Source organism: Podarcis filfolensis (assembly GCF_964270895.1).
Source record: "Podarcis filfolensis genome assembly, chromosome: 1".
NCBI classification, from domain to species: domain Eukaryota; kingdom Metazoa; phylum Chordata; class Lepidosauria; order Squamata; family Lacertidae; genus Podarcis; species Podarcis filfolensis.
Genome location: NC_139604.1, coordinates 54,840,585 through 54,850,825, shown reverse-complemented (window position 1 = coordinate 54,850,825; position 10,241 = coordinate 54,840,585).

Below are 10,241 nucleotides of genomic sequence, written 5' to 3'. Positions count from 1 at the left end.
TGTGCTTTGCTTTTCCTTAAAGGCAAAAGACGCTTACAGGCAGCTTCCTCCCCGCCCCCCTCTCCTCTATTGGATCATCTTATATCAACCAGTATGGAGACATGTATCCATGTGAGTGTGTGTACAGAAGGAATAGAGGTGGACTTCAGCTGGCCTTGGATGGATTGCCAATGGCTGTTTCCTTGGCAGGGATGTTGCTCGGCAAGTGGCTCTCTGGGAATTCAGGAGCAGTATTAAAATAAGGGGCTAATTAAAATCAAATTGGACCTAATGGCTCAACCCATGGAAGTCATCAGCCTCTTTTGAGTATAACTGGCGTGCTGGGCCAAAACAAAGGGGTATTGTGCCCCTTAGACAGAGTGGGAGCCCTTTGGGAAACATAAAAGCAGGGCATGGTGATCAAATCCATCATGTTTAAACTTTTGCATCCTGTATTGTTATTAGTCATGAGAGTTGCTGCTTTGGCTAGCATTTGTATTTCTCTTTAGAAAGCCATTTATGTTGTTGGCCATCATGGTATCCCCTGGCAGTAGGTTTCATATTTTAATTATGCATTCTTTTGATTACTTTTATTTATCTTAAAACCAGCTATATATCCTTTCCAATGAAGAGCTGTGAACTCTTGTTTTTTTAGAGTGGGCAACTTTTCAAAATTCCTTACCCAGTACTTCTCATAACCTTACGTGCCAGTCTTGTCCCACCTCAACACTTCCCACTCACACAAATCTAAAATCCTCAAATGATTGACACTTTCTTTGTAAGGTAGGTGGGCTCCCCATGATCATTTTATTCATGTTGTTTCTTTCGACAGCTGTAGGGCTTTGTATTGAGGTTCCCAGAACTGCACACACATTACTAAATGTGTGCACATACCATAGGTTTTTATATGATGATGCTATGATGGAAGCTGTGTTTTTCAACTTTCCTTATAACATTTAACATTTAGTAAATATTATCTTCATGTGCTCATCCTGAGATTCTGACCAATTCAGACATCATTCTGTAGTTATGTATACTTAAAATCATCATAACCCACAGTGAAAAAAACAGGCCTTACCAGGGGTCAGACTAGATGTGATGGTAGCAGTTCAATGTATTTAACCAAAGAATCCCCCCCCCCCAGTTTTGCCTAAGGAATGTGTCTGATTTTAACCCCAAAAGGCATACGTGGGTAAGGACTGCAGAATGCTCCTACACCAATCACTCAGCCTATTGTGGCTTCTCTATGCGACTGCTTTTCTCTGACATTGGAAGTGATCTTGGCTGCGTGAAAGCACTTTTTGGGAGGGGTAGTGGTGGAGAAGAAAGATTGGCTACAGACAGGGTAAGCCACGGTCTAGTGGGGAAAGAGGATTTCCAGCTCCTCTCATGCACATGCTTCTTTTGCTTTTCAAATAGTCCCATGGCCTGTACATGATTAAGGAGAATGCCATATCAAGCATGACACACCTGCCACAGTCATATCTAGTTGAGCTTTCAACCTATCATTTTCACTGGTTTGATCATTTGGAGCACTATGTGATTTCAATCCTTCCCAAACTGTGTAGATATGGAATAGCTCTTGCCCCCTTCTCACTAAAAAGTCGAGCTTTTACTTTCCCACTTCACTACTCTAGTTCTCTCTACCCCATCAGCTTTTGCAAATTTAACTGCTAGGTGGCAATTCGTAGCAAGGTAGATTTTCTATCTAGCTCCATTACTGTTAAAGCAGCCTGAAGTTCTTTTTCCTGAAAGGACAGTTAATTTGAGCTAGGGGACTGAACCATGATCCAATTAGTGTGGATTACCGGTCCTCTGCCATCCATTAAAATGGCTGTGGGAACCTTTTTGAGAGCTGTCTTGCAATCACCTGTGAGTCAGACAGCATTTTCTGCTTTGGGATAATTGAATAAGCACTGAATTGTTTTACTGAGACCTGGTACGGAAGAATCTATCTCCTGCTTGTGCTAGGAATTGAGCGCAGGAGTGCTCCAAAGGGTTTGTAAGTAAGTTTGCAATTAAAGCCAGCAGCAAATTCCTATTTGCACACTTGGAACCAACACAAAATGTAAAATTCCTGAGGTCCTTGTGTTTGCTTTGGCCAAGCTTATACAAGTCATTTACTGGAAATGTGCATAGGCTGCCAAGAATAAATGGGGGGCTGGTTTCATCTACCTGTAGGCTACCCTGCAACTGTAGTATCTTGCCTCATGCTGCTCTTTTGACTGAACAGCTGAGGTTGGCAAGCAAATGGCCAGCCTCCTATTCTGTGGTCCTAGCAGCCCTTTTATCCGATGGTCTTCCTGTTTTCTGTGTATTTGCTGGACAGCAGCTTCCATGGAAGTAGTTAACTAGTTTACCTTGCTTTGTGAGTGTTGGCTAATTAGGCATTGACCAGATGAAATAAAGGATAGGGCTCTGGTATTTCTAATACTTCCCAGGCAAATAGGAATGAGAGATTTTAGGGAGGTGGTATATATGTGGGAGAAGGGACACGTGTAGCGCTGTGAGTTAAACCACAGAGCCTAGGACTTGCCGGTCAGAAGGTCGGCGGTTCGAATCCCCGCGATGGAGTGAGCACCTGTTGCTCGGTCCCTGCTCCTGCCAACCTAGCAGTTCAAAAGCATGTCAAAGTGCAAGTAGATAAATAGGTACTGCTCCGGCAGGAAGGTAAACAGCGTTTCTGTGCACTGCTCTGATTTCGCCAGAAATCATGCTTAATCATGCTGGCCACATGGCCCGGAAGCTGTACGCCGGCTCCCTCGGCCAATAAAGCGAGATGAGCGCCGCAACCCCAGAGTCGGTCACGACTGGACCTAATGTTCAGGGGTCCCTTTACCTATATATGTGGGAAGGGAGGTTGAATGATCTAGCTAGAGACAGTTGTAGACATAAATTCCTGAGCTGAGGTTATAGTGGACAATATACCATGGCAATATTTGCAAGGCAGTAATGCAGTCCTGTAGTCCTGTACTTGCAAATAAGTTTTGGTTTTCAATGGAATTACTGTCCTAGCTAAGTTGTGTAAGAATAAAAGATAGTGGGGTGGGGGGGTGGGGAATGGATGGATGCATTATGGATGAAGTAGATTGTTGTGTATAGAAGCTCATGACACAATTTTTTGGGTGCTGCTTTGGCCACCGCACAGCTGTTCTTCTGGGGATTTGTCTGTTTTTTTTGTGAGAGTCTCAGTCTATTCATTCCCAAGAAGCATTGTAAGGTCATATCTCATTTATAAACCCAAAACCCTGGGGGAAAGAGGATGCACAGGATAGATAATGCTTCACTTCTGGGTCTACTAGGTATTATCATTAAAAAACGGGATACCCATTTCAGCCTTAATAATGTGGGCCTGTTTCTGAAGGGGCATGTAAATTGATTAGTCCCACCCTAATCTTGTTCTGAATTCAGATGAGATGATTGATGGTTATCTAGAGGTGAGGTAGCTTTCATGCACTTTGAGCATGAGAGAATTGACTGCTGATTTCGAATACAGCTGTGCCTGCTTCCAAAAGAGAGAATTCAAATACTCTGTTTAAGATAAAAACTTGGGTGTCAGAAGATCGTCTACCTTTCTTCCTGATACCTCAGCGTCTTTCCACATTTGCAGCAATGACTGTGAATGGTTTAGAATCTCTAACTATTTTAAGGGAAAGACTGTCTTTCAGACCTATATATGGCTCAAAAATATGTCCTTTCTGTTCCTCATTAACTTTCCATGCTGTGGGAGTGAGAGAGAATGAATAAATAACTAAAAGACCCAGCCAGCAAGAGTGCTGAGGATTCCTAATTGCTAATACCTTAGTATTCTAGATGAGTGTGACTATTACCTGTCTTAAGTCCCCATCTAGTGGCCAAAATAATAATTTTAAAGCTTACCCAATAAAATAACCTATGCAGGAGATGTAAGCACATACACCCTGGAGTGGGAAATATAATTTTCCACTGATAATTCCCTGTTACCTTTGTATTCAAACTGATTTAAAGCATGTTTTATGGTTAATGTTGCTGCTAAGGATTGTGAAATATCGGTGGCAATGCAACTTTCAGCCATGAAGGAGTCACTTAAGGAAGTCAGCATGCTCAAAAAAATATAATCCCAAATAGATCTGCTGTTGAATAAGCAGAAGATTTGCATATAGATATCCTTTGCTCATTTTAGATTTACCTAGTCTGGCCAATTGGGAAACTTCGAAGATGTGATGCAGTCCTATGTGAGGTTTCCAGTGCCCCATCAAGTAGTGTTTTGTGTGATCGGTTCCAGTTTTTGCAGCCTGATGTTGTTGGGAAGGTGCTTGCGAGTATGCATCCAGTTGTGTCCTCTTGGCCCTTGCCCCTCTTGGCTGATTAAAGCTAGCTGGTGGGTTCAGGCCAAGATTAATGTGTTTCTGGGCGAGGTGCTGGCTGCCTTGAAGGAACTGATAGTGTGACCCAGGGGTCGGCAACCTAAGGCCTATGGGCCACAAACGGCCCACGGGGGTCGTTTAACTGGACCACGAGCCACCCCCAAACCGAGCCGCCCACTCGGCAAGTTCCCCCACACTGCGCTAAACCGGTATAGTGCGGCACAGGGACTTGCTTCCATGGTGCTGGAAATCGTGGGCATGCGTGCTCACGATCCGGCCCATGGAGGGATCTCAGCTGAAGTGAACCAGCCCAGGCGGGGTAAACCTTGCTGACCCCTGGCACTGTGACCATTTCTGGGGGGAGGGGGGACCCCAAAGGAAGTAGGCTGAATGCAGGATTCTTCCAATTCCTGGACCCAGCAAGGATTCAATTGCTGGAATAGCCAGGCCTGCCTGGCAATGGCCTGATAAGTATAGGTCCTTAAGAGAACAAAGGAGTGGCTCTGTGCCAGAGGACAAATGGGTGGACTCCCTGGTTAGTTACAAAGACAAAAAGCCAGAGTTGAGAGCTGAGTGAAATGAGCTAGATGCTGGATGCCAAAGCGTGAGGCTGGAAAGGCAGAGAGAGGAAGAGGGAGGAGAGAGAGAGAGAGCTCCAGGCTTGAAGTCTGCTGGAATCCAAGGCTGCGGCTATGGAAGAAGCAGGAGGATGCTTTGGGGTGTTAATGCTGTGGGCTCCTCCATCGCAGACTCAAGTTGTATGCACGTGTAAATAAACCACATATCATAAGGACACCACTGTCTCTGCTGTGCCTCCTTCCAAAAGGGAACACCAACTCTGCACAAGTGCCTGGAACCCCTGGAATCTTGCGCTGCTCAGAGATTAGGGTAGCATGCAACAGTAATTACTCCCCTGTTACATTTACCTGCTTTGGGACAAGGTACCTAAGAAGGGACACAGCTGCAGACATTCCTGGAGGAAACTGATTGTTTAGACCAGTGGTTCCCAATTAGCTAAGTGCTGCAGACTCCCTGTTTCTTTTGGACTCGTTTCTTTTGAAAATGTTGATATCTCTATGGTAGTTTTTATTATGAGAATGGTGCCATGGACCTCTTGAGTGGGTTACGTGGACCCCCCCCCAATGGTCTGCTAACCACCAAATGGGAACCACTGATACAGACCCATTCTAATCTGGGTTCAGACCAGGGTTTGGGACTGAATCTGCCTTGGTCACCCTGATGGATGACCTCCAAGGGGAGAGTTGTAGACCACCAATGATTGGAGAACATCATGTTGGCCACCTGGGGTTCATGGTTGTGACTGAGCCCAAGGATACTTTTCTGTCTTTTGAGACTGACAATAAAGGATTTGGTCCTTTTCCCTTTCCTGTGGCACTGTCAACACGTCAGTAAGTTGGGGATGTTTGGGCAGCATGTATGTGATCTACTAAAAAGAAAATGCTCACCCCACCATTCTGATTGAACTGGAGCTGACCCATGAAATACAATGAACCAGTAATAAAGACATGTCTCTGTAGTGTGTTTGATTTCCTAAGAGCTCTGCTGTATCAGAGCCAAGGGTACGCAGGTTCTAGATGGCTGTTTGATGCAGTGGCCAGCCACATACTTCTGAGAAGCCCACAAGCAGGCCCTGAAAGTAATAGCCAATCCCTGCTGTCTGTCCCATACCACTTAACCTTCAAAAGTATACTGCATATGAGCACAGAGGTTCCATTTAACTGTTGTGCCTACTAATTAACCAATCTACCCACAGATTTACTGGATCCCCTTTTAAAGCCATCTAAGGTTTTGGCTATCACCCCATCCTGCGGCAGCAACTGCCATAAAATTAATTATGCATTCTGGGACGAACTATTCTTTTGCTTTCCTGACTCTGTGGTTGTGCTTTTGAGTGGCCCCAAGTTCCAGAGAGGAATATTGTGATATTAATTTATTATGTTTGACTTTGGTATGGAAATTTGTTCCTATATGTTTGGATTTAGATCTCTTTTTACTTTATGTCATTATACAGTGGTACCTCAGGTTAAGAACTTAATTCGTTCTGGTGGTCCGTTCTTAAGCTGAAACTGTTCTTAACCTGAGGTACCACTTTAGCTAATGGGACCTCCCGCTGCCGCTGTGCCGCCACTGCACGATTTCTGTTCTCATCTTGAAGCAAAGTTCTTAACCCAAGGTACTATTTCCGGGTTAGCGGAGTCTGTAACCTGAAGCGTATGTAACCTGAGGTACGACTGTACTTTGTTATGTTATAAATAAATATACGTAAATAAATAAACAAAAATCACAGAATTATAGAGTTGGAAGGGACCATGAGGGTCATCTAGTCCAACCCCCTGCAATGCAGGAATCTTCTACCCAATGTAGGACTTGATCCACAACCCAGAGATTAAGAATTTCATGTCCTACTAACTGAGCTACCCCAGAAAAAAGGAAACTGAATATTTCTACCCACTTTCTACAAGCCAAGCTTAATTGTTTCAGATAGATCTCAGTCCTGTCCCTTTTCTTATTTCTAAACCAAAAATACCCATTTACCCTTTCCACCTAGGGAAGGCACCACAGCAACCATTTGCCCCGTTATCATCTGTATTAGCCTTTTCTTTTTCCAGCTACAGGCTCTGATTTTGCAGATGGGATAATCACAATTGTAAACAGTATCCCAAATGCACCTTTGCCATGAATTTGTTGATTTATTTTAGAAAATTTCTGCACAGAGTCTGTAAAGTGGCTTCTAGTTTTAATACAAAACTACCATAAAATAATGACATAAATAATATTTTTTATTATACTTGTGAACATGCTTGTTACATAAACGTATTTGGGTGACTTATGACACAGTTAAGAACAAACATGAATACATTACTATGCCATTAACAAATCCGTAAACTGATAAATCCAGAAAAAAACTACAATTCACAGGTAAGTCTTTAGTTGGTGCCAAAATGATGTCTGAGAAGGTGCCAAGTGGACCTTGCTAGGGAGAGCATTTTACAGGTGGAGAGCCACAACTGCAAAGGCCCTTTTCATTGTCACCACCCTCTCAGGCTCCTTCAGAGTGGGAATCTGGAAAATATTAAAGCAGCAGCATTAGAGGAGCAAAACAGGGAGGTAGGGTGGCAGTGGCTCAGGGCCCTGGATCTTCTGCTCCTCTTAAAAAAAAACTTTTAAACATTGCTTTCAGGGTAGTTGGACCCATTGCAAAGTGCAGTGCTGGGGAGACCCCAGCAACTTTCCATCTTATTTTGCAGAGTACTATACAGTGTACTAGGCCCATAAAATCTTGTTGGTACCTCACTAACTCACAGTAAACCTGGGGACCAAGAGCCAGAGGTCTTCCACCATCACCTCTGAAAATCACCCCAAATGTGCATGCATAAACATACAAATGTGTGCCACCATTCTGTGCCACAGTCATTTATGTACGGTACCTAACAAATCCCTGGGCCACAAACAACAAGCTAAACATAAAGAAAGACCACAAGCTTAACATGAGTGAATGGTGTGATACAGCAGCAAAAAAACCCTAGGCTGTATCAACAGAAGTATAGTGTCCAGTTCAAAGGAAGTAATAGACAGGAGAAGAAGAAGAAGAGTTTGGATTTGATATCCCGCCTTTCACTCCCCTTCAGGAGTCTCAAAGTGGCTAACATTCTCCTTTCCCTTCCTCCCCCACAACAAACACTCTGTGAGGTGAGTGGGGCTGAGAGACTTCAGAGAAGTGTGACTGGCCCAGGGTCACCCAGCAGCTGCATGTTGGAGGAGCGGAGATGCGAACCCGGTTCCCCAGATTACGAGACTACCGCTCTTAACCACTGGTGGGCGAGTGTGGAGGACTCCCTGGTCCTGAATGGGGTAACTGTGCCCTTGAAGGACCAGGTGCGCAGCCTGGGAGTCATTTTGGACTCACAGCTGTCCATGGAGGCACAGGTCAAATCTGTGTCCAGGGCAGCTGTTTACCAGCTCCATCTGGTACGCAGGCTGAGACCCTATCTGCCCACAGACTGCCTTGCCAGAGTAGTGCATGTTCTGGTTATCTCCCACTTGGACTACTGCAATGCGCTCTACGTAGGGCTACCTTTGAAGGTGACCCGGAAACTATAACTAATCCAGAATGCAGCAGCTAGACTGGTGACTGGGAGCGGCGGCCAAGACCACATAACACCGGTCTTGAAAGACCTACATTGGCTCCCAGTACGTTTCCGAGCACAATTCAAAGTGTTGGTGCCTTAAAGCCCTAAATGGCCTCGGTCCAGTATATCTGAAGGAGCATCTCCACCTCCATCGTTCTACCTGGACACTGAGGTCCAGCGCCAAGGGCCTTCTGGCGGTTCCCTCACTGCAAGAAGCCAAATTACAGGGAACGAGGCAGAAGGCCTTCTCAGTAGTGGTGCCCGCCCTGTGGAACGCCCTCCCACCAGATGTCAAAGAGAAAAATAACTACCAAACTTTTAGAAGACATCTGAAGGCAGCCCTGTTTAGGGAAGCTTTTAATGTTTGATGTATTACTGTATTTTAATATTTGGTTGGAAGCCGCCCAGAGTGGCTGGGGAAACCCAGCCAGATGGGCAGGGTATAAATAATAATAATAATAATAATAATAATAATAATAATAATAATCATCATCTATCTTGGTCAGACCACACCAGAAGACCAGGAGTACTGTGTCCAGTTCTGGGAACCACAATTTAGGAAGGATGTTAACAAGCTGGAATGTGTGCAGAGGAGGCCACCAAGAGGATCAAGGATCTGTAAACCAAGCTCCATGAGAAATGGTTGAGGGAGTTGGGTATGAAGACTGAGAGGCAATATGATAGCCACCTTCAAAGATCTGACTGGTGGTCACATGGAAGATGCCGCCAGCTTGTTTCTGCTGCTCCAGAGGGTAGGATGTGAGTCAGTGGATCCAGATTAAAAGGAAGGAGATTCCACCTAAATAAGATATTTCTGGTGGTAAGGGGAACACACTATCTTGGGAAGAGATAGACTATCCTTCATTGATGTTTATTAAACAGAGGTTGGATGGCCATCTTTCAGGACTTCTTTAGCTGTGACCCCTGCATTGCAGGGGGTTGAACTAGACGAAATTCCGTACAACTCTATAGTTCCAGGATTCTAAGTGGGTCAGTTTAAAAATACATCGCTCGCAGCTCAGTCCTATCTATGTCTAGTCAGAAGAAAGCCCCCACTTCCATGGGGGTTAAGTGTAGGATTGCAGCCTCAAGACGAGGTGGAATAAAAAAAAAGGGAAGAAAAAGTGCCACAAGAGAGGGGCCGGACTTCACCTTTTGGTGGAGGGAGTTCCGAAATCTGCTTGCCGTAATCTGATCTAGCAGTATCTCCCTAGTAAGAAGGCGTGATGATACTGCTGATCGTTTTATGTGTAACACAGCAGCCGCGTGGCTCAGCCCTTCCCTTGCAAAGCTTCCCTCGGGGTGGGGCTTCAGTTTCGGAGTACATTACAGGCACAGGGGTCGAGAGGCTCGCCTCGACTCTGGAGTTGTTTTTTGTTTAGTCGTTTACTCGGGTCCGACTCTTCGTGACCGGAGCAGTGCTGTTAATTAGCCCATCACTTGCAACACGTGGGAAAAGTGGGAGAAAAGTTAAAGGAGGTGCGGATCCCGCGCCTGCAGGGACTCCTTTAAAGTTTTGATCCTCAGCCAAACCCAAAACAAAGGAAACCAACAACAAGAATGAAAAGCAATTGTTTATTGTGTGTACATAAAAACCACATGACTCCAAGCTCCTTGTGAGTCCGGGATGGGTTGCAGAAAAAAAATAAAAATTAACAATGGAGAAATATTTCACATGCCAGTGGGGGGGCTGTGAGCTGGAGAGTGGGGTGGGGTTTCTCCAAAGCCCCGCCCTTTGGCCGTGGTCGTAAACCTCCTTTTTTCC